General features: G+C 43.8%; 1 protein-coding gene across 2 annotated transcripts in view; it reads left to right on the forward strand.

Annotated features, from left to right (window-relative positions):
- ZNF366 (zinc finger protein 366) overlaps positions 1 to 23,052 on the forward strand; it is a 54,979-nt gene that overhangs the window by 1,242 nt on the left and 30,685 nt on the right. The window lies entirely within an intron of this gene.

Genomic DNA, 23,052 nt, shown 5'->3' on the forward strand with positions numbered 1-23,052 from the left:
GCTCATCGACTTTCATTATGAGTCTGACTGCTAAGAGCAGGTCTTTTCCCATCTCATTGTCACAATCGGGGCCTGAACACTCAGACCCGGATTGATCAAAACTTTTGACATTTCAAAAGTTTTTATAACGACAGTTATATAACGTAAGTAAATTATAAATCACGGCCGTTGTTGCCGATTTGCAACATGGCCATCATTAATCCTTTACCTACATTGTGCTGCAGGCTAAGGGAATCCCGGAAGGAGTGTATACACATAGTATATACTCTGGATGGGATCCCTAGCATCGCTGCAAAAAACTGACATGTCAGTTTTCTGCGGCTGCTATTCAATGAATAGTGATCGCAGAGGACCAGTCAGTGCATACAATGGAGAGTGCAGCTCTGACCGCACACTCCATCGTGTGCAGCTGTGAATTCGGATACAGCGGTGATGATCATCCGGCTACTACTGCAGTATTGGCCAGGATGATCTTCTCTGACACCGGCCGTTCCGTGACCGGGCCGAGTCATGGAGCGGCCGGTGTCTTACGCCATGTGAACATGGCCTAAGGCTGTATTAGACGGCATGGCCAGAACTGTGAGCTCGCAGATCTGCACTCGCTTACTAAAATAGAGTGGCAGATATATGCTTGAGCACCATTCCATTCAGATGAGGACAGAAGAGCAGAGATTTATTATTACCTATCTAGTGGACAGGTGTTAAGATTTAATCTGTGGATAACACCTTTAAAGGAGTTGAGACTTTCATATTAGGCCCCGTTCCCACTGAGCAAAGGTAGCGGAATTCCCGCTCATAATGGGAGTCTATAGGAGGCGCGCGCTCCTGCTCTGTACGCGCTGAAGAATGAACATGTTCATTCTTCAGCGCGGACAGGGCAGGAGCACGCGCCTCCCATAGACTCCCATTATGAGCGGGAGGCTAACGGCATTCCGCGGCGGACAATTCCATCGCGGAATTCCGCTACCTTTGCTCAGTGGGAACGGGGCCTTAAAGTTCTGTCCTCTGGATAAGCCATAAATATCAGATTAGCCCATTTCTGACACGTCTACTAATCATTTCATCACTCCCTAGTGGATGTACCTGGTATTGCAGCTGATTCCACTAACAATATAAGGTATGGCTGTTAGCGTAATGTACAGAGTTGTGCCTGGTAAGAGATGAAGAGAACAAGGCGCTGGCATCAGTCTTCGCTTTAGAATGGAGATGCACGCACCCATTTTATGTGCCATTTTTCACAACAGTTTTGGAATGGTCCCATATAATCATCACTTGCAGTGGAGATAAAGGTAGCTGCCACAAAAAAAGTCATGGCATGTCTCTTATGGCAGTTGTGAAAAGAGGTGGATGGAATAGAGGGGGTGTATGTAAGCGGAAGGGGGGGGGCATGCATGGTATACGGTGAGAGGTCTGTAATTTATATGAGTGCTGCATAAGTATGTGTTTAGGTTGGTAATCTGTGAGAAAAATATTTGATAAACACCATGTAAGATGGGTGAAGGCAGAGAGTATCAGCCATTAAAATTCCCCTGTTGCAGCCAATACCACAGTGTAGTCCCAGCTATAAGAAACTGGATATGTATTTGTTACATTTTTTACATGAATTAATCCATTTATATAAGTATAGATACAGTCAAAACTAATAGTATCAGGCTTTAATCACAAATACAATACAAATACAATTTCTCCTTTCTAAACCACCCGAATCTAAAGTCTCAGCGGGATTGGGCAATTGTCTTATGTTTATGGGGCCACCTAACTTCCCCCTGACAGAAAGTGTTTGTGGAGAGAAGCAATGAGCATTTTGAATTTCAACTGTGAGGTGTTCTTGGAGAGGTAAGCCACCCCAGAAGCATCTGGCAGTAGCTTACCCTCTCATTTGTTAAAAGGGTTGTCCAGCAAAATTTTTTTCTTTCAAATCAACTGGTGTCAGAAAGTTATATAGATTAGTAATTTACTTCTATTTAAAAATCTCAAGTCTTCCCATACTTATAAACTTCTGTATGTCCTGCAGGAAGTGTTTTATTTACAGTCAGACACAGTGCTCTTTGCTGACATCTCTGGCCGACACAGGAACTGTCCAGGCTGCTCAGGACAGTAAGTATGGAAAGACTTGAGAATTTTAAATAGAAGTAAATAACAAATCTATATTGCTTTCTGACACCAGTTGATTTGAAAGAAAAAGATTTTCGCTGGACAACCCCTTTAATAGGAATCAGTACAGCACAGATCTGTTGTGTCAAGATGTGAATTAGCCCCACTGAAAAGGGCTAATCCACATCCAAAGCATAAATCAGCTCCTGAACGCCCTATATTTCTACAAGTTCCTGCAAATTAGTGCATGGCCTGCTAGAATTGCAAAGGGGTAATTACCATAGGAGAAGTCCTCCTAAGTCTGAACAAGAATGTATTTTAGGGTACAAACCCACACACCGTATACACAGCAGATACGCAGCAAATACGCAGCAAATACGCAGCAGATTTGTTGGTACAGATTTGATGCTGTGTTCAGTTATTTATATCTAATCTGCTGCGTATTTGCTGCTTATTTGCTGCGTATTTGCTGCGTGTTTGCTGCGTGTTTGCTGCGTATCGCAGCAGTAAATACGCTGCTTATACGGTGTGTGGGTTTATACCCTTAAAGCAGTTGGAAATTGCTACTAGCTGATGTGCCCTTCTGTTTCCTGCTTGGTTCCTTCGGCATAAGTTGAAGGGCTAGCACTAGTCGTGCAAACCTAGGGCCCATACTACTGGACCTGGCAAAACTACCTCTCAGACACAAAACCCACTCTGGGAACATGCACTGCACCCTTGAGAAACTGATGAGTAAACATTTCTTCTGGTTAAGCTACTCTGCAGTCTGTGCATTCCTATATTGCACCACCAGCACACCACGGAGGTAACATTGGGAGCTGTTCTAGTATCCAGGGAGAGCTACCAGCACTCCAAGCCCAATGACAAGTGCCACAGCTGTGATGCAACATCTAGCTCTGCACATAACACCTTGCATCCCTGGGTCACCACATGTCTCCCCTATTAATTCTCATATGTCTAACCCTCATGTTTCTGTCTCATTTACAGGGAACATTTTTGGCTGTCTACAGCTTCTAGGCGAACTGGCAGAATCTTTTGCCTTCCATCACACTTATGATTTTCATTGAAATAATTGAAGCACACACATAGCATCTCTAATCGATACTTTATTGTTATGTTCAATGTGCAATGTTCAACATTTTGTTGGACATAGTTTTTAAACATACGCAAAACAATAAAAACTTTTCAAAGGAAAAGGAAAAATCACCTATTATAGCTTTGGCTCCATTTACACATTTGCGTGTCTGACTTGTAATTCTATTACCTGTGATGTGGATTTGCTGATTTGTATAATAGTCTCTGTTTGAATGGAAGAAGCAAAGTTCATGCTAGGTCATACAAAGAGTATGTAAATGTAAAACTGTCACGGGAGGACAGATTAGAGAAATAATAGCATAAAATCTTATTAGAAAGACACCTCAGAGTGCAAGCTATTATCCACTAATGCCAAGCTTATATTTACAAGGTCATGGCGTTCTCTAAAAGATAATCCCTTCCTGTGAAATACATCTATAGCAGGAATAGTGCTAGCATTTAAAATTCATCTGTATAAAGTTCAGATTTGACGTTTGAATCTGAATATAAATCTAAAACATGTGCTTTTTGAGATATTGCATAAGGTATACAAAATAATCGTTTACACAGTAATTTACAAGTATAGTCTATACTAAATTGGAAATAGTGGGGAGAATTATCATTTGTGACTTTTTAAGCTCACGCTTCCTACTTTACACTTGTTTCAATTGCACAAAATGTATCGCTTCAATTGTTGCACAAAGCAAGATGAATTTGTTTTTTTTGTACACCACTTATTGAGTGAAGAATATACTGTATGGGGGAGATTTATCAAACATGGTGTAAGGTGGAACTGGCTCAGTTGTCCCTAACAACCAATCTGATTCCAGCTTTCATTCCTAACAGACTCTTTGGAAAATGAAAGATGGAACCTGATTGGTTGCTAGGGGCGACTGAGCCAGTTTCACTTTACACCATGTTTGATAAATCTCCCCCATATGTTTAAAAACCTACTACACTTAATCTACACCCCTTTTATATCTAAGCCATACCTTTTTTGTTGGACAAATCGTAAAGAATCTAAAACATATAAAAGTTTGACATTGCTGAATTTTCCCAGTGTGGTTTTCCACACTTCAGCATTCAGCATTCCTTGTCTTGATCTTGTCCACATGATGTAAAATTCTACCATAGGCTGCATCAGGTGGCTTCCTAGTGTCAGTAATGCTATTCTTATGAGAACTCCCAGATTCTGGTTTTGGCATTGCAGAACATAAAAAACACCAAAGGCAGCCCCAAACAAACACACTTGGTTTGGCCAACTTCACTATTTTATGTTTATGCCCCTTAATATAATCTAAACCAACCAACAGGCCCAAGAGTATATAATACCAGGAAATACATAAATCCAACCAGTAAGAAAAAATGTTTTGAGGGTGTTAGATAAAGTAGCTACTTGCAAGCAGTACTGCTGTTGGACCAGGAGTGACTTGATGCATTGGTAATGATCACAACTAAGAAAGTGGCTGGAAGAAATGTCTAAAGGTGATCACTGAGTATGAAGTCATCTGAGCTAATATGCATTTGTATACCAGGCTGTAAATGATTAGGGTCTTATTAGACAAAGCAATTTTTCCTTTACACATAGTTACATAGTTAATATGGTTGAAAAAAGACACATGTCCATCACGTTCAACCAAGGAGGGGATGGATACAAGGAAGGGGGAGGGGTGATAGGTTCTATACATATGCATTTATATTATTTTGCTCTAAGAACTTGTCTAGGCCGATTTTGAAGCCCTCTACTGTTTTTGCTGTGACCAGATCCTGTGGTAGACTGTTCCACAGATTCACAGTTCTCATGGTAAAGAAGGCTTGTCGCCTCCGGAGGTTAAACCTTTTTTTCTCCAGGCGGAGGCAGTGCCCTCTTGTCCTTTGAAGGGGTTTTACCTGGAACATCTTTTCCCCATATTTCTTGTAGGGGCCATTTATATATTTAAATAAATTAATCATATCTCCCCTTAAACGTCTCTTCTCCAGACTAAACAAATGTAATTCTTTTAATCTCTCCTCATAACTAAGATGCTCCATTCCCCTTATTAGTTTAGTTGCCCGTCTTTGTACCCTCTCCAGCTCTAGAACATCCTTTTTATGAATTGGGTTGAGTCCGCACCAAAGCTTTATAAAGTGGTAATATTATATCCCTGTCCCGAGAGTCCATGCCTGTTTTAATGCATGACAATATCCTGCTGGCTTTAGAAGCAGCTGACTGACATTGTGTGCTGTTCTGTAGTCTATTATCTACAAGTACACCCAGATCCTTCTCCATCAGCAACTCTCCCAGAGTAACTCCTCCCAGGACATATGATGCATGTGGGTTATTAGTACCCAGGTGCATAACTTTACATTTATCCACATTGAACCTCATTTGCCAAGTGGACGCCCAAACACTCAGTGTGTCTAAATCATCCTGTAACATCTGCACATCTTTCATAGACTGTACTGTACTACAAAGCTTGGTGTCATCTGCAAAGATAGAAAAATTGCTGTTAATTCCATTCTCAATATCATTAATAAACAAGTTAAACAGAAGAGGGCCCAGTACTGACCCTTGGGGTACACCACTTATTACCGGGGACCATTCGGAGTAGGAATCATTGACCACCACTTTCTGGGTACGATTATTAAGCCAGTTTTCAATCCAGTTACACATTAAACTTTCCAAACCGATAGACTTTAACTTACCCATCAGATGTCCATGAGGAACTGTGTCAAATGCTTTTGAAAAATCCAGGTACACGTTATCCACAGCCACACCGCCGTCCAGTCTTCTACTTACCTCTTCATAGAAACTTATTAGGTTGGTTTGGTAGCTTCTGTCCTTAGTAAAACCATGCTGGTTATCACTTATAATACTATTAGCCACTAAATGACCTTGCAACAATGGTGGATTCCTTGGCGCTCAAACCTCCAGGCACAGTCACTCCACTTCAATCAAGAGGCAGAGATTTCCAGTATTCTTGCCAACCAGATGTTTTCTTTATTGCTACACGTTTCAAGGGTTAACCACCCTCTTCATCAGGCATAATTAAGTACATTACACACTAGTATTTATACATAAACTAAAATGATTGACCCGGAAGGATTTCCCTGTTTCAAGGTGTCATCATGACATCACTTCCCATCTGCTAATCAGACTGAAGTCCTATTAAAATAACAACAACATTAGTGGTTTCTATGGTTAAAATGTATAAGGCTAGGTGGTCTTGAGGTAAGTGGCTGGACTCTGGCACATAAGTAGCTGCCAGGGTGGTGGCAGCTACTTATGTGCCAGAGTCCAGCCACTTACCAGAAAAGCCAAAAAGTCTTAGTATCATACTTTCCTGCAATCTGTTGCCAATCGCCTGTTGTTAGGCCCAGTCTGTCTCTAGTAACAGCCAGACAAGACAGAAGTGAGGGCGGGACTTAGCTACTGCCTGACTGCCTGAAAGGTAAATTAAGGCTTACCTTTTATGTCAGCATCAGAGGTTCAGTGCAACCAGTGTAAAAAGATCATGTAACCTTACTCAGCCCAGGCTTGCTCTCTCTTCCGCATATAGCAGTAACTATCTCCCACCCTCACTTCTGCCTTGTCTGTCTGTTGCTAGAGACAGACTGAGCCCAACAACAGGTGATTGGCAACAGATTTCAGGAAAGTATGATGCTAAGACTTTTTGGCTTTTTCAGGGGGTAATGAGTAAATAATGTTAAGCTTCTTATTTACATAAGGTCACAATTGTCATGTTTTCTCCTTTATAGAATCCTAATAGGAACAAGTTGATCTAGAGGACCATAAGTGATTTATTTTGGTTTCATCCACTGTGCCTGGAAGGTAAATCAAGGCTTACCTTTTATCTCAGCATCAGAGGTCCAGTGCAACCAGTGAAAGAAGATCATGTAACCTTTTATATGATTTGCTACTGTCTTTCTTTAATTTCTATTTGCACAGCACCTTGCTAAGCCAGTGCATCACTAACCACTTCTTCCTCCACATGCTGTCCATGGTACTGTACTGGAAATCATCCCCAAGCACAAAGCTAGTAGTATAGTAGAGAGGAGTAGGTGATGTGCTGTGATTGGCTAAACAAGGGAAAGGAAGAACCTGTGTATGGACTGCTGATAAACAGTCTAGCTCTGGCATATATGTGATGCTAATATATTTTGTAAGTACATTTCTTTGCACTTTATCCTGTGTTTGTCCTGAACTACAGTCTGGGTGATAATACAGAGCTGCATATTCAGTATATGTGTATTTTTACACTAAACACTACATAATAATCTACTTTACGGAAGATCGGTTGAGTATTTGCAAAGATACTTATTTTTCAACTCAAGAAGATACCGAAATAAATCACTTATGGTCCTCTAGATCAACTGGTTCCTATTAGGATTCTATAAAGGAGAAAACATGACAAATGTGACCTTATGTAAATAAGAAGCTGTCACTTAACATTATTTACGTCAATGATTTTACCCAGTGGGTATTTTGAGCATGACAAGAGCAAGTGCTGAGTCATAACACCATTTACAGAGAGATGTTTTACCCTTTAGGGATCATCAGTTCAGAATTTCTGATGAAATAATGCTGCATAATGTGACATTGACTATAATATACAAAAAAGATGTAATTCAGAAGTATATAGCACTGTGCCAGCTCCAAACTCCTCAATTATTATTAAGGCAGTCGTGGAACTCAGCAATTTAAGTGTCTCTCCTTCACTGTATAGCTGCACTTAAAGAATATAAGTAATGGTAAAAGCAGATATAAAGTGCCTCTTCATAGCCAGCTTGTGCTTTACTTGGAAAGCTCATTGTTTTCAGTAGGTATTATGCTATGCGTTATTTGCCCAGTAAGGCTATGTTCACACGCTGTATACGACTGACCGTTCCATGCACCAGCCGGTCTCAGAAAAGATGATCTCTAGCGCCACTGAGTCCCCACTGCACACTATGGAGCGTGCGGCCAGAGACCCTCGCTCTATAGTGTTCACTGACTGGGTTTTCTACGGCTGCTATTCAATGAATAGCGGGCGCAGAAAACTGACATGTCAGTTTTCTATGTCACCGCTAGGGATCCTGGCCAGAGTGTATACCCTGTGTATACACTCTGGCTGGGATTCCCTCAGCCTGCAGCACAACGTGGGTTCCGTACCGATCATGGCCGTTGCAGCAACGGCCGTGATCAGTATGGAACTTACGTTGTGTGAACATGGCCTAATGGTGTAAAAACTTGTAGCATCTTCGGTCCCCCGCTGAATGATCCTGCAGCCAATCACTGGCCATAGCGCTATCCCATCTCAGTTAGTGATTAGTTGAGCAGGCTGTCACTGATGAGGTTTATTAGCAGTATATTCTTTACTATAATCACACCCTAATAACAGCTATAATAACCCTAATAACAATAAAAGGTATAAAAAATTCTAGTGTGTAATAATAATCCTGATTATATATATATATATATATATATATATATATATATATATATATATATATATATAATGACCACAAGAGGTCACAAATGCCGCATGTGTGGTGTCAGCCGGCATGTGTTATCTTTCAGCCTCCCATACAGCCAATACAGGACAGACCCCAGGACCAGGCGTTGGGAATAATTGAGAGTATGCAGGAAAAGGCCTAGGGCTAGAACATAATGTCCTGCTTATATACGTGCAGAACAAGGAGATAGTAAGTGTTACTCCTGAGAACAGCTCTCTGCTCCCTTGCTTCATTATACCCAAACAGCATCCACTTCTTCTTTCAGGCTTTTATCAGACACCTTCCTTTCATTAAAATTATGTGATTAATGGATTAATACAGTCCACTCCTTGTCACAGTTATGGAATATTTCTGGTTTATGGCTTCTGCTCTATAATCTATGAGTGCTATGAGTCATTGGAACAACTAAATTAAAGGGGTTATCCAGCGCTACAAAAACATGACCACTTTCCCCTCCCACTCTTATCTCCAGTTCAGGTGTGGTTTGCAATTAAGCTCCATTTACTTTAGTGGAACTGAGTTTCAAAACCCCACCCAAACTGGAGACAAGAGAGGGGGAAAAGTGGCCATGTTTTTGAAGCACTGGATAACCCCTTTAACAGCAATCATGGTCATTTTTTGGACGGACAGCGAAATTCGCCCGACCATAGAATGGAGTCTATTGCACGGGCGGAGTCCATGAGCGAGGGCAAGCTACTGAATCTGCGACGGATTTTTGGTTGGGATTCTGTAGTGTGCACATACCCTTAGATAGCTTTTAGGACAAGGAGATATATTTATATCACTGACACTGATACCTGATTCATATATCCAGCTGTGCTTCCAGGATGTACAAAATGCTTTTATGCTCTAGTGCAAAAAGTCAAAAAGGCTTTCCCAAGCTCCTGATCTGCTGCCTCTGCTGTCTCCTTTCCTCCCTGCTTCATTGACACCTGGAAGCTGAGTAAGATATGGAAGGGGGGAGTTAGGGTATGTTCACACTATGGAATCAGGGCGGAATTTCAAACGGAGTTCGCTCTAAGGACTATGCGTGACGTTCCGCCTGTTCTGTTGTTTTAATAGGATGTCTGAAGTACAGTGCGCATGAGACTTCCGCGGTACAAACTCCGCTTGAAGTTCCGTACTGATTCTGTAGTGTGAATATACCCTAACTCCCCCTTTCCTATAACACCTAAGGAGGTGTTAAATCTTGCTTCACTTCAGGAGCTCAGGAAAGCCTCTTTGACTCTTCATGCCATAGAAAAAAGGTATTTTTCTATGTTCTGGAAGAACAGACGGATAAATGAAAGGTACCATTTTGGAGATTTGTTCACTTTAAATAGGAGTAGTTCAGAAGATCGGCTCATTTAGTTCATATAGTTCATTATATTGTATCTCTGGCTTTGGGATACTGATGAGAAATCACTAGGAAAAGATCTCTCTTACACTTGGAGCCTTCAGTGCCGGCTGCTCGAATGAGATATTATTTTGGTAAAATGATGATACTAGTTGTTATTTTTGTTAATGCGACCACTTATATAACAAGCTCATACTGAACTTTAATGTTTTATCTGCTTTAAAAGCTTTATTACATTTTTTTATCCAAAAACCCTGTGGATATAAATAAGCTGGGAGTCAATAGAGTGATATCAGATGTTATACTCACATTAATGCTCACATACACAGCCAAATACATACATACACATCAGTGGCGGATTAAATGTACCCTGGGCCCCGGGCTGTCCACCCAACCTGGGCCCCCCAGGTTGGGTGGACCAGTCACGTACTGGGGTGAGTGGGTACTTCCTGCCGGGACATGACAATGCAGGAACGTGAGGAACAGGATAACGGCATTTGTGAGAGAGCTGGGGCACAGGGAAGTAAAGATTCTTTTTTTTGTGACATTTGATTAGCGGTGGCTGCTGAAGTTGGACAAAGCCCTAAGGCTATGTGGAAAACATGGATATAGTCATTGGCTGTATCCATGTTTCCCAGACAACCTTAGAGCTTTATCCAACTTCAGCAGCCACCGCTAATCAAATGCCGAACTTTCGGGTTCGGATCGACTCGAACCCGAACGCGGTTCGCTTATCTCTATTACTTAATAATACTGTCACTCCACAAGCATTACTACTATACAGGTACTACACTCCACCACGCTGGGGCCAATATTCCCCCATACAGTGAACAAATAGAAGTAGATACCAGCTGTACACAAGCTCTGTATGCCATGTAAGTACAGTGCAGAGACATCCAGTGACTCACAGGTGACGTCTTCTCTGATCAGTGTTGGTCAGGTTTCCTTTTCTTTCCCATTATGAAGACTTCTTCCAACCACAAATCATCACAGCAGTATCTGCCAGACAATTATCTTCAGCACCTTACTTTTACAGCACCTTTAACCACCTCTATACAAACTTTCGATCATAGTGCCCCTAAACAGTAACAGAGACCTCTGTGAAGACCATTTTGTAGTAATTTCCCTTTTCTGTTCCTCTATCTATAGTTAGGTCCCTTCTTTACGCCTGTATCAGTAGTTAGGATCCATTGTTGTGTCCTCGTCTGTAGTAAGACCACTTCTTTGTGCCCTCATCTGTGGTTGTGCTCCCTCTCTTTGCCCTTTGTAGTTAGCCGCCCTCCCCCCTTTGTGCCCTCATCGCAAGCTGGGCCCCAACTTTGTGCCCCTATCTGCAGTAAGCCCCCCCACCTTGTGCTAAGTGAATGGTACCCCTTTGTCCTAATGAACTGTGCCACTGCCCCCCTGGATAAACTGTGTCTCTTATGAACTGTGTTTATAATCAATAGTGCCACTGTCATTGTACTATACTGTGCCCACAATGTACTGTACCACTGTCCCCTCTAATGTACTGTACCACTGTCCTCTCTAATGTTCTGTACCACTGTCCTCTCTAATATACTGTACCACTGTCCTCTAATGTACTGTACCACTGTCCTCTCTAATGTACTGTACCACTGTCCCCTCTAATGTACTGTACAACTGTCCTCTCTAATGTACTGTACCACTGTCCCCTCTAATGTATTGTACCACTGCCCCCCCTAATGTACTGTACCACTGTCCTCTCTAATGTACTGTACCACTGACCCCCTCTAATGTACTGTACCACTGTCCTCTCATGTACTGTACCACTGTCCTCTAATGTACTGTAACACTGTCCCCTCTAATGTACTGTACCACTGTCCTCTCTAATGTACTGTACCACTGACCCCCCTAATGTACTGTACCACTGACCCCCCCAATGTACTGTACCACTGACCCCCCTAATGTACTGTACCACTGACTCCCCCAATGTACTGTACCACTGACCCCCCTAATGTACTGTACCACGGTCCTCTCTAATGTACTGTACCACTGACCCCCCCAATGTACTGTACCACCGACCCCCCCCCCATGTACTGTACCACCGACCCCCCCCTAAATCATTGTTGGCCAACCAGTGTCTCCTCAGCTGTTCCTAAACTACAACCTCCATTATGTCAGCAGGACATGATGGGAGTTCTAGTCTTGTAGCGACTGAAGGGTCACATGTTGGAGAACACTATAAGAAATAAAAGGCCCTCCTACATTATTGTTCCCCTACCAGTGGCAAAACTACAACTCCCATTGTATCCTGGTGGCAGGACATGATGGGAGTTGTAGTTTGGTAACAGCTGAGGAGACACTGTTAGGAAGTAATGATTTAGGGGTACAGTTTATTTAGTGTGGTCTCCACCATGTGACCTTCCAGCTGTTCCTAAACTATCATCCCTATTATCTCCTGCCACCAGGGCATGATGGGAGTTGTAGTTTTGCACTAACTGAGGAGTCACAGGTTGGAGAACACTACTAAATAAACTATACCCCTAAATGATTGCTTTCTAACCAGTGGCTCCTCAGCTGTTACCAAATTACAACTCCCATCATGTCCTGCCACCAGGGTACAATGGGAGTTGTAGTTCGGCAATAATAGGAGAGTCACATGTTACAGAACAAACTACAATGCCCTCCCTCCTCCCCAATATACTCACTAGCAGGTCCCGTGGTGCTCTGCTGCTCTGGCCTCTTCTTGTCAGGTCTGACCAGAGCAGGGAGGAGCAGGCCTGGCTAATCACACTGCAGAATCACCATGGAGACGCTGGCTGGCGGGACAGGGAGGTGAGTGTCCCCTGCTCCAGCCAGTCCTAGGCTATTGTATAGTATTGGTGTCTTACAGACCCCAGTACTATACAGTAACCCCCCAGACCCTCTCCCCAGATACCAGTCAGGTGGTGGGCGGCTCATCTCCCGGCCGGCGTCCTCTTCTCCCTCCTGCATCCTCTTCTGTGGGCTATGCTCCTGCGTCCCGCCCACCTGGAGCAGCATACAGCCGCAGGGGTCAGGGAGCAAAGGATGGAGGGGGAGTTCCCGCAGGCCGCAGCCACCAGGCAGGGCATCAGAGAGAGGAGGCGGCGCCGCAACAGACACCAGCGACAGCGCGCCACAGCAGAACATCACTCGGGGGCCCACTGGGCCCCGAAAGTGATATGCTGCTGGCGCTGCTATGTAACATCTTAATGTGGGCGGCGCGGCATGGGCCCCCTGGAGCCTTGGGCCCCGGGCGGCCGCCCAAACCGCCCACATTATAATCCGCCACTTATACACATATACACACAGACACATGGGCTGTGTATAGACAGTGCAGTTTCATTGGTTTTATTTTCTCTATTTGATTGCATATTCTGGGATGTGCTGTGTTTTATTACATTCATTTTCCAGCATGGAGGACTGAGAAGCAAATCACAGTGTGACAGCGATGGAGCTAAAGCTGCTTTACTGCACTCTGTCACCCCCTGGATGCTGGGATGGACTCTCTGTCGCCCCCTGGATGCTGGGCTGGACTCTCTGTTGCCCCCTGGCTGTAGTTCATTTTGAACTAATCTCTGCCAGTATAACGAACTAAATCATTTACAGTCACTTTAAAGATTAGTTCATTTTTACCTGATCATTCACAAACTACACCTTTAGTAAAGTAGATATAATACTTGAATACACTTAAAACATCACAGCTTCTCTATACTTGAATAGACTTAAAACATCACAGCATCTCTATATGTTAGAGATAGTCTCTGAATACTTTTGTTGCTTGGCTTGAATAGACTTTACTGACTAGAATTGAAGCTGACTAGTGGTGGTGACAAGGGACTGCCTGCAGGGGTTGTGTGGGGCCCTATTCCCAGACCGTTAGATACTCAGCTGTAGGGGTTTTAAGAAGTACCTACAGTACATCCAAGTATATGAACATCCGCATAGGGATAGCCCAGCATGGATAGGGATTCACTTACTTCCCACTACGGCAGCCCACCGCCTTACGGCTTTAGCCGGACATGGCTAGGATGAAGGTGTCTGAAGAAATAGATACAGTCTCTGACATAGATATAGTCCCCACAAATGGGTCCTGGAAGGAACAACTTTTTCTGGTATACTCTCAATGAAACACTGAAAAACCCCAGGGAGCTCTAGGATTGGGCAGGGATCTTCTAGAAAACACATTAACCCTGGCTTGTAATAGGTTAGGAGACAAAGGAGTGACAAGTGTGAGGTAGCCAGCTCAGGGATTGGTTACATTAATGCAAAGGTGGTGGTGGTAGGGGGCTTAACAAAGGGGTGAGGCTTAGCAGGAATTCTGACAGAGCTTAGTGGTAGACAGGAATCTCAGCTGCAGGGATCCTGCCATCTCCTGCTTGCCTATTACATTACATTATCAGTCAACAACAACAAAAGCAGATGAGAATAGCAATGTGTGTTGTGTGTCCTGCTGACTGATATGTATAGTGAGAGTGCTAGATGTATTGTCGATAGTGTATGTCCATTGTATTTAAATTTTTTCTTAATTTCTTGGATACTAGCCCTTTCTTCCGGGTGCCTTGCTTAATCTGGCCTCTCCCCATTGACCTGTCTGGCACGGGTGACCCCGCCAGGAGTATTACTCCCACCAGCTTAGCTCATTGGATCACAAAGGCACGCAAGCTCCCTCACCACGTCAAGGTGAAGGCACCATGAGGGAGCCCCTCCACCCTAACCCGATTACACATCCCAACCCTTAATTTACCTACCATTTGCTATAATGTGAAACTCCGCAGTGCCCTTTCAGGCCCAGGCCCTCCCCAGCCCCCTAATGTGGACCCTCTCTGTGCCCTTCCCGGCCCAGGCCCGCCCAGCCCCCTAACTTGGACCCTCCTGGCCCCCCCCCCCAGCTGCCTGATGTGGACCCTCCTGACGCTCCCTTCCCAGCCCCCTAATGCGGACCCTATTGGTGTCTTTCCCAGCCCAGGCCCACCCCAGCCCCCTAACATGGACCCTTCAGGTGCCCTTTTTAAAGCCCAGAGCCTTCCATCACCCTCCCTAGCCCAGCCCCACCCCAGCCCTCTAATGTGGACCCTTCCGAAGCCCTTTCCAGTCCCCTCAAGCACACTGCATCTAACGGCTGCTGGGTGTGGAACCATCTAGTGCATAAACACTGACACCATTTCCTTACACATTATGGGAACATAAAGGGATGATGGACATTTATCAAGCAGTCTTATAGTAGCAAGGGTCTTTGTTACCCACAGCAACCAACAGCTCAGCTTTCATTTTACCAGATCTCAAGAAAACTTGAAAGCTGAGCTGTAATTGGTTGCTATGGGCAACAAATGCCATTGCTACTGTAAGACTGCTTGATTGGTCAATTACTTTTTTTTTTTACTGAAGTAGCTTTATTAATAACCAGTTGATTTTAGCATACATACAATGTACTGTGCAGCAGCTCCAGCTAATGAGCAGCACACTATAAATTATATGAAATGCCATAAATACCAAATTTTTTTTTAGGGATACTTCAGCTTTGACATTGATGGGTGTGGCTTGTGTGTGTGTCTGGCTTGTCACCTTGAGGGGTCCCCCGTTTTTTCCATAACCAGCCAGATTAAAAAAAACAATTAAGTTAGTATAGTAACATCAGGGTAGGAAGGGCCCTGTATCTTGACCCTGTGTAAAGGCATATTCATTTCCCAATTATATGGGATCACATTTTGTAATAGATTTGAATACCATGTTTCCCCAAAAATAAGACAGTGTCTTAAATTAATTTTTGCTCCCAAAGAGGCACAGATTTATCAAACTGGTGTAAAGTAGAATTGTCTTAGTTTCCCCTAGCATTGAATCAGATTCCACTTTTCATTCCTCACAGATTCTTTGAAAAAAGTGAAAGGTGGAATCTGATTGGTTGCTAGGAGCAACTAAGACAATTCTACTTTACACCAGTTTGATAAATCTCACCCTTATTTTCAGGGGATGTCTTATTTTTCCATGGAGAATTCACCCTTATTGTTGAACAATAAAAGGAATATTTATTATATACTGTACAATAGTTGTCATCACAAACCAGTATAACCAGACATAACCCTGGTGGCAACGGGGGTCTCAGATTTGGGGTATGCCTTATTTTTGGAAGATGCCTTTTTTTAAGCTATCTTGTAAATCCTCCACTATGCCTTATTTTCGGAGGATGTCTTATTTTTGGGGAAACAGGGTAATTGCACCGGGACTGTCCCAGTTTGGAAGAGACAGTCCCAGCAAATTATCCTGGTAAGCCCCACCCTCATCCCGACAAACCCCGCCTCCGGTGTCAACCGAGGGTGGGATGTTAACTCACTGCCAGAGTGCACAGGGCCTGAGGAGGAGAGAAGTGCTGTACAGCAGGATGGATTTTAACTTTATCACTGCCAGTTGGAGGTCACCAAGCTTTCCCTGCATCTTGTAGTCAGTATAATGGGGTCACCCAGCTTTCCTAGCATCTTATATAGTAGTCAGTTTAATGGGGTCACCCAGCTTTCCCAACATCTTGTATAGTAGTTAGTATAATGGGGTCACCCAGCTTTCCCAACATCTTGTATAGTAGTCAGTATAATGGAGGTCACTCAGCTTTCCCAGAATCTTGTATAGTAGACAGTATAATGAAGGTCACTCAGCTTTCCCAGCATCTTGTATAGTAGACAGTATAATGGAGGTCACTCAGCTTTCTCAGCTCTTGTATAGTAGTAAGTATAATAGATGTCACTCAGCTTTCCCAGGATCTTGTACAGTAGTCAGTATAATGGAGGTCACCCAGCCTTCCCAGCATCTTGTTGTCAGTATAATGGGGTCACCCAGCTTTCCTAGCATCTTATAGTCAGTATAATGGAGGTCAATAAGCTTTCCGAGTATCTTATAATCAGTATAATGGGTCACCCAACTTTCCTAGCAACCTACACTCAGTACACTCAGTATAATGGAGGTCACCCAGCCAGCTTTTTCAGCATCCTGTACTCAGTATGATGGGGGTCACCCAGAATTTACCCATAGATTTTATTTGACAACCTCCAAAAACCAGTCTGACCAGTATATTTTCTTATTTCTTTATTTCTCATTGCAGCCATATACAAGCTCACTGTTAATTGCCCTGTGTAAGAGGATGGCATACTCTACATAGCAGCACTTACACATAGCTTCTGAGGGGGAGGCAAGGTCAGTCACAGGACTGGTTGGAAGAGGAAGAGGGGTGGGAAGAGGGAGAAGCAGGGCCAGAGCAAGTAGATCAGCAACTGTTTCACATAGTCAGTCAATCTCCCTTGGCCAGGCCTAGATATTGGCAAGTCTGGAGGTTCTTTAAAGAAACTGCGTATAACCGACGGACTGTAGTGTGCAACCTGTGACACGCCAGGATCAGCAGGGGAACCACCACCACCAGCATACGAAGGCATATGAGTGCTAAACACCCCACTCAGTGGAACCAAGGCCGATCAGTGACTGCTAGTCACACCCCTGCCCCTTCCCCTGTGTCACGTGCTGGCTCTGTCAGTCCCCCTGCCCAGGCCCCAGGCACGAGGGCCTCCCGCCCTGACAGCTTCCAAAAAACTAGTGTGACCAGTATATTTTCTTATTTCTTTATTTCTTAGTGCAGCCATATCTAAGCTCACTGCTAATTACTCTGTGTAATTAGTAGTGAGCTTGGTTGCATGTACAAACGGGCAGAACCTGGTGGCGGCTCTGCAACTCGGCAGCCTCACACATTTACCATGCCTGGCCTCACACATTTACCATGCCTGGCCCACGGTTCCTTAAAACCTAACCCAATTTGGCTGACTTGCTCACCAAGGTACATCGTATCTGTGCGCATTTACGCAGGTCAACCATGGAAAGTTACCCCAACTGCTACAGTCAAATTCCAAGTCAAATTCAAACTCAAATTAGCGGTGTGGAGAAGTGGTGAGTCACATGATGCAGGGAAAGTTACCCCACCTGCAACAGTCAAATTCAAAGTCAAATTCAAACTCAAATCAGCCGTGGGGAGAAGTCAAAGTGTTCAGTGAGTCATATGATGCAGGGAAAGTTACCCCAACTGCTACAGTCAAATTCAAAGCCAAATTCAAACTCAAATCAGTGTTGGAGAGAAGTGGTGAGTCACATGATGCAGGGAAGGTTACCCCAACTGCTACAGTCAAATTCAAAGTCAAATTTAAACTCAAATCAGTGGTGGGGAGAAGTGGTGAAACACATGATGCAGGGAAAGTTACCCCAACTGCTACAGTCAAATTCAAAGTCCAATTCAAACTCAAATCAGTGGTGGGAAGAAGTGGTGAGTCACATGATGCAGGGAAAGTTACCCCAAATGCTACAGTCAAATTCAAACTCAAATCAGTGGTGGGGAGAAGTGGTGAGTCACATGATGCAGGGAAAGTTACCCTAACTGCTACAGTCATATTCAAAGTCAAATTCAAACTCAAATCAGCGGTGGTGAGAAGTCAAAGGGGGAGATTTATCAAAGGGTGTAAAATTTAGACTGGTGCAAACTGCCCACAACAACCAATCACAGCTCAGCTTTAGGCAGTGCTGAAAGGACAGCAGTTTGCACCAGTCTAAATTTTACACCCTTTGATAAATCTCCCCCAAAGTGTTGAGTGAGTCACATGATGCAGGGAAAGTTACCCCAACTGCTACAGTCAAACTCTACTGTGTCAGGCCTAATTTTTGTGAGTTTCCACGCCTGCCTCATTTAAAGGCCGGTAAAGGCCACTTTATGGTCTTTTTTTTTAATCTTCAATTTAAATTTTCAAATCAAATCGACTTCAATTCAAGTGCTATTTTGCAGGGCTGTCTGGTCATCTATTGTATCTCCAAGATACACACCACTGTTCAAAGGAACAGACAGTGAGCATGGTGGATCCTAATTTAGCATCCTCCTTGTGTTGTCCATTTCTAACCATAATATCTGTGGATGTTAACTTGCGGGTGTTCTCTAATGTCCTTTAATTTTTTAGCTGTTTCAAAGGCAGTAGTCAGCTACTGGTCAGTCTATTAATTTAAAAGACAAGTTATTAAGGGGGGGAGAGGGGACCTGTTTGCTGGTCAGGCACTAGCAACGTTCAAAGGGACAGACTGTGAAAATGGTGGATCCTAATTTAGCATCCTCCTTGTGATGTCAATTTCGAACCAAACAATCTGTGGATGTCAACCTGCGGGTGTTTTCTGCCGTCCTTTCATTTTTTAGCTGTTTCAAGGCAGTAGTCAGCTGCTCGTTAACTCTTAGAGGACCGGGCCAATTAAAATTTTTGCGTTTTCGTTTTTTCCTCCTTGTGCTTAAAAGGCCATAGCAGTTGCATTTTTTCACCTAGAAACCCACATGAGCCCTTATTTTTGCACCACTAATTGTACTTTGCAATGACAGGCTGAATTTTTTCATAAAGTACACTGCAAAAGCAGGAAAAAATTTATTTGTAGGGTATTTTTTTACGCCGTTCGCCCTGGGGTAAAACTGACTTTTTATATATGTTCCTCAAGTTGTTACGATTACAACGATATGTAACATGTATAACTTTTGAATTATGTGATGGCTTGTAACAAATTCAAACCATTGTTAACAAATTTATGTTTCTTAAAATCGCTCTATTCCCAGGCTTATAGCGCTTTTATCCTTTGGTCTATGGGGCTGTGTTAGATGTCATTTTTTGCTCCATGATGTTTAATTTCTATCGGTACCTTGATTGCGCATATGTGACTTTTTGATCGCTTTTTATTAAAATTTTTCTGGATTTGATGCAACCAAAAATGCGCAATTTTGCACTTTGGTATTTTTTGGCGCTTACACTGTTTACCGTGCGAAATCAGAAATGTGATTAATTAATAGTTTGGGCGATTAAGCACACGGTGATAACAAACATGTTTATTTATTTATTTACTTATTATTATTTATAACATGGGAAAAGGGCGGTGATTCAAACTTTTATTAGTGGAGGGGGCTTTTTATTAACAACAACACTTTTTTTTCTTTTTTTTTACACTTATACTAGAAGCCCCCCTGGGGGACATCTAGTATAAGCACACTGATCTCTCATTGAGATCTATGCTGTATAGTTATACAGCATAGATCAATGAGATAGGCACTTGATTGCTTCCGGCTGCTGCAGCCGGAAGCAATCGAGTGCCGAGACCCCGTCGCAGACCCTGGCCCGAGGCGGACGTGTAGATCGCTCCTCCGGGACAACGTCGATCAACCCCACTAGACACCAGGGAAGGGCTGCATAAGGTAATCGGATGCAGCTGTCAACTCTTAATTAGCGGGCACGGTGATTGGACCGTGCACATTAATAGCCGCGGTCCCGCTCTGAAGACCTCTAGGCGACGTCCAGGGTCGTCTAGGGGTTAAAGGCCACTTTATGGCCTTTTTTTGATCTTCAATTTTAAATTTTTAAAATCAAATCAACTTCAATTCGACTAATAGTTAAATTCAACTTCGACTATTTTGCAGGGCTGTCTGTTCATCTATTGTATCTCCGTGGTGTCAGGCTAAGTTTTTGGGTGGTTTATATGCTACCTGTGTTTTAATTGTTCCCTGTGTTCTCACTGCCATGCTGTGTCAGGGTAAATTTTGGGGTGGTTCACGTGCCCACGTGGTGGAATTCCACCCTCTATTGTGGGTTGCCAGATGCCAGAGTGGACGTGGATGTCTGCTATTTGTCAGGTACTGGGCCCCTCAGGAGACGGGTGAAGAACATCCGCCGCTGGATAGCCAGCCCACCCTCACCCTGCTGCCGTGACTGAAGAGGGTACCCATGCTCAATCCTTAGCTGTTGAGCGTGTATGGCCTGAAGAGGAGGAATTGGTGAAGGAGGAGGAGGAAATTGATAGTCAGCCTATTTAGGAGAGGGAATTCTTGCGTGTTGGCGCAAATGGCTGACTTTATGTTAGGCTGTCTTTCCGGTGACCCTCGGGTTAAATTTTTTTTTTACAACACCGATTACTGGTTGTTCACACTCCTGGACCCTCGGTACAAGCAGAACGTTCCCACTCGTATTCCTGCCGAGGAACGCAGTATGAGAGTTAATCAATATCAACAGGCCCTGGTGCAGAAGCTGAAAATTTACTTGCCATCTGACACCACTAGCGCCAGAGGACGTAGTTCTGTGGGCCACAAAGCGGGGGAGAGGAGGGGTGGAGCAGGCAGCTTGTCAAGGGGCAGGGGAACACTCTCCAAGGCTTTTGACAGTTTCATGGCACCCCAGCATGACTATGCCACCCTTCCCCAGTCTTGACAGAATAGGAAGGAGGCCTTCAGAAAGATGGTGAGGGTGTACCTTGCTGACCATACCAACGTATACAATCTGTGGGTAACTGCAGGTATATAGTATATGCCACCCTCTTACACAGAGCAATTAGAAGTGAGCTTGGATCTGACTGCAGTAAGAAATGAAGAACTAAGAAAATATTCTGATCACACTAGTTTTTGGAGGTTTTCGTATAAAATCTGTGGGTAGCTGCAGCTATATAGTATATGCCACCCTCTTACACAGGGCAATTAGCAGTGAGCTTGGATGTGACTCACCACTTCTCCCCACTGCTGATTTGATTTTGAGTTTGACTTGGAGGTGCTGGGCTGCCCTGCCGCTAGCGTGTTGGTGTTGTCAGAGCGGGTCTTCAGTGCAGCTGGTAGCATCATCACTGTCTTGCATAATTGTTGGGAGGCTCACCTGCTACCGCTTCTGCCTGGGTCACTCTGTCCTCACCGCCATGCTGTGTCTAGCATAATTGTTGGGAGGCTCACTTGCTACCTCACTTTTAATGGTTCTCTGTGTCCTCACTGCCATGCTGTGTCAGGCCTAATTTTTTGGAGGTTTCAGGCCTGCCTCATCTAAAGGCTGTTAATGGACACTTTATGGTCCTTTTTTTTAATGTTCAATTTCAAAGCACACTGCAGACATTCACTCCCCAGCTTCTTCTCGCAACTTATGGGGCCTCACGGTACACCGCTATTGAAACCACAGCAGTGTGAACAGGTGATCAGGTGGAGAGAATATACAAACTTGCAAATCTTGGCCTTGGTGGTATTTGAACCCAGGACCCCAGTGCTGCAAGGTTACAGTGCTAACCACTGAGCCACTCAAATTTAATTTCAAATTCAAAATCAAACTCAAATTAAACTCAAGGCAGGATGACCAGGTCTTTTTAATAAACAGGCTACCGCACTTGCCCTCTCTTAGATACTCTTTAAAGGATTAAAAGTGTATTTGTTCAAATTCAGGGGCCTCTTAAGAAGACTGTATTGTTATTCTTTGTCCCTACCTCCAATGATATGCCTCTCATTCACAACTGCATGAGGGTGTGAGGCTAAATCTAGCCATAATCCAGCTATTTTAATTGGATGATTGTATTGTCCATGTTGGTCTGGGTCAGTGGTGTCAGGCTAAGTGTTGGGTGGTCCATATGCTACCTGTGTTTGAATGGTTCCCTGTGCTCTCACCACCATGCTGTGTCAGGCTAAATTTTGGGGTGGTTCATATGCTACCTCTGCTGTAATGGTTCTCTGTGTCCTCAGCGCCATGCTGTGTCAGGCCTAATTTTTGGAAGGCTCACTTGCTACCTCACTTTTAATGGTTCTCTGTGTCCTCACCGCCATGCTGTGTCAGGCAAAGTTTTTGGGTGGTTCATCATAAGCTACCTCTGTTTTAATGGTTCCCTGTGTTCTCACTGCCATGCTATGTCAGGCTAAATTTAGGGGTTCATATGCTACCTCTGTTTTAATCCTTTACTGTGTGATCACTGCCATACTGTTGCCCATAATTTGGCGTAATAGTGCGATTAGGCAGCCTCAGAGGCATCCATGCATGCTGTCCCTGCTGTTTCCTGTCCATGTCCATGGTGTTTCCATCATTTTCTGAGTTTGACAGGTTTTCACACGACCTTCCCTCTACCGAACTTGGGTCCCCTGCAAAAATACTGGAGTTTCCCATTGACTTCAATGGGGTTCGTTACTCGAAACGAGCATCCGAGTATCGGGAAATATTTGTCTCGAGGAACGAGCACCCGAGCATTTTAGTACTTGCTCATCACTAGTCACTACTGTCTTTATTTATGCACAGCTGAAGGAGAAGGGTTAACTG

This window comes from Dendropsophus ebraccatus, chromosome 3 (assembly GCF_027789765.1).
Source record: "Dendropsophus ebraccatus isolate aDenEbr1 chromosome 3, aDenEbr1.pat, whole genome shotgun sequence".
NCBI classification, from domain to species: domain Eukaryota; kingdom Metazoa; phylum Chordata; class Amphibia; order Anura; family Hylidae; genus Dendropsophus; species Dendropsophus ebraccatus.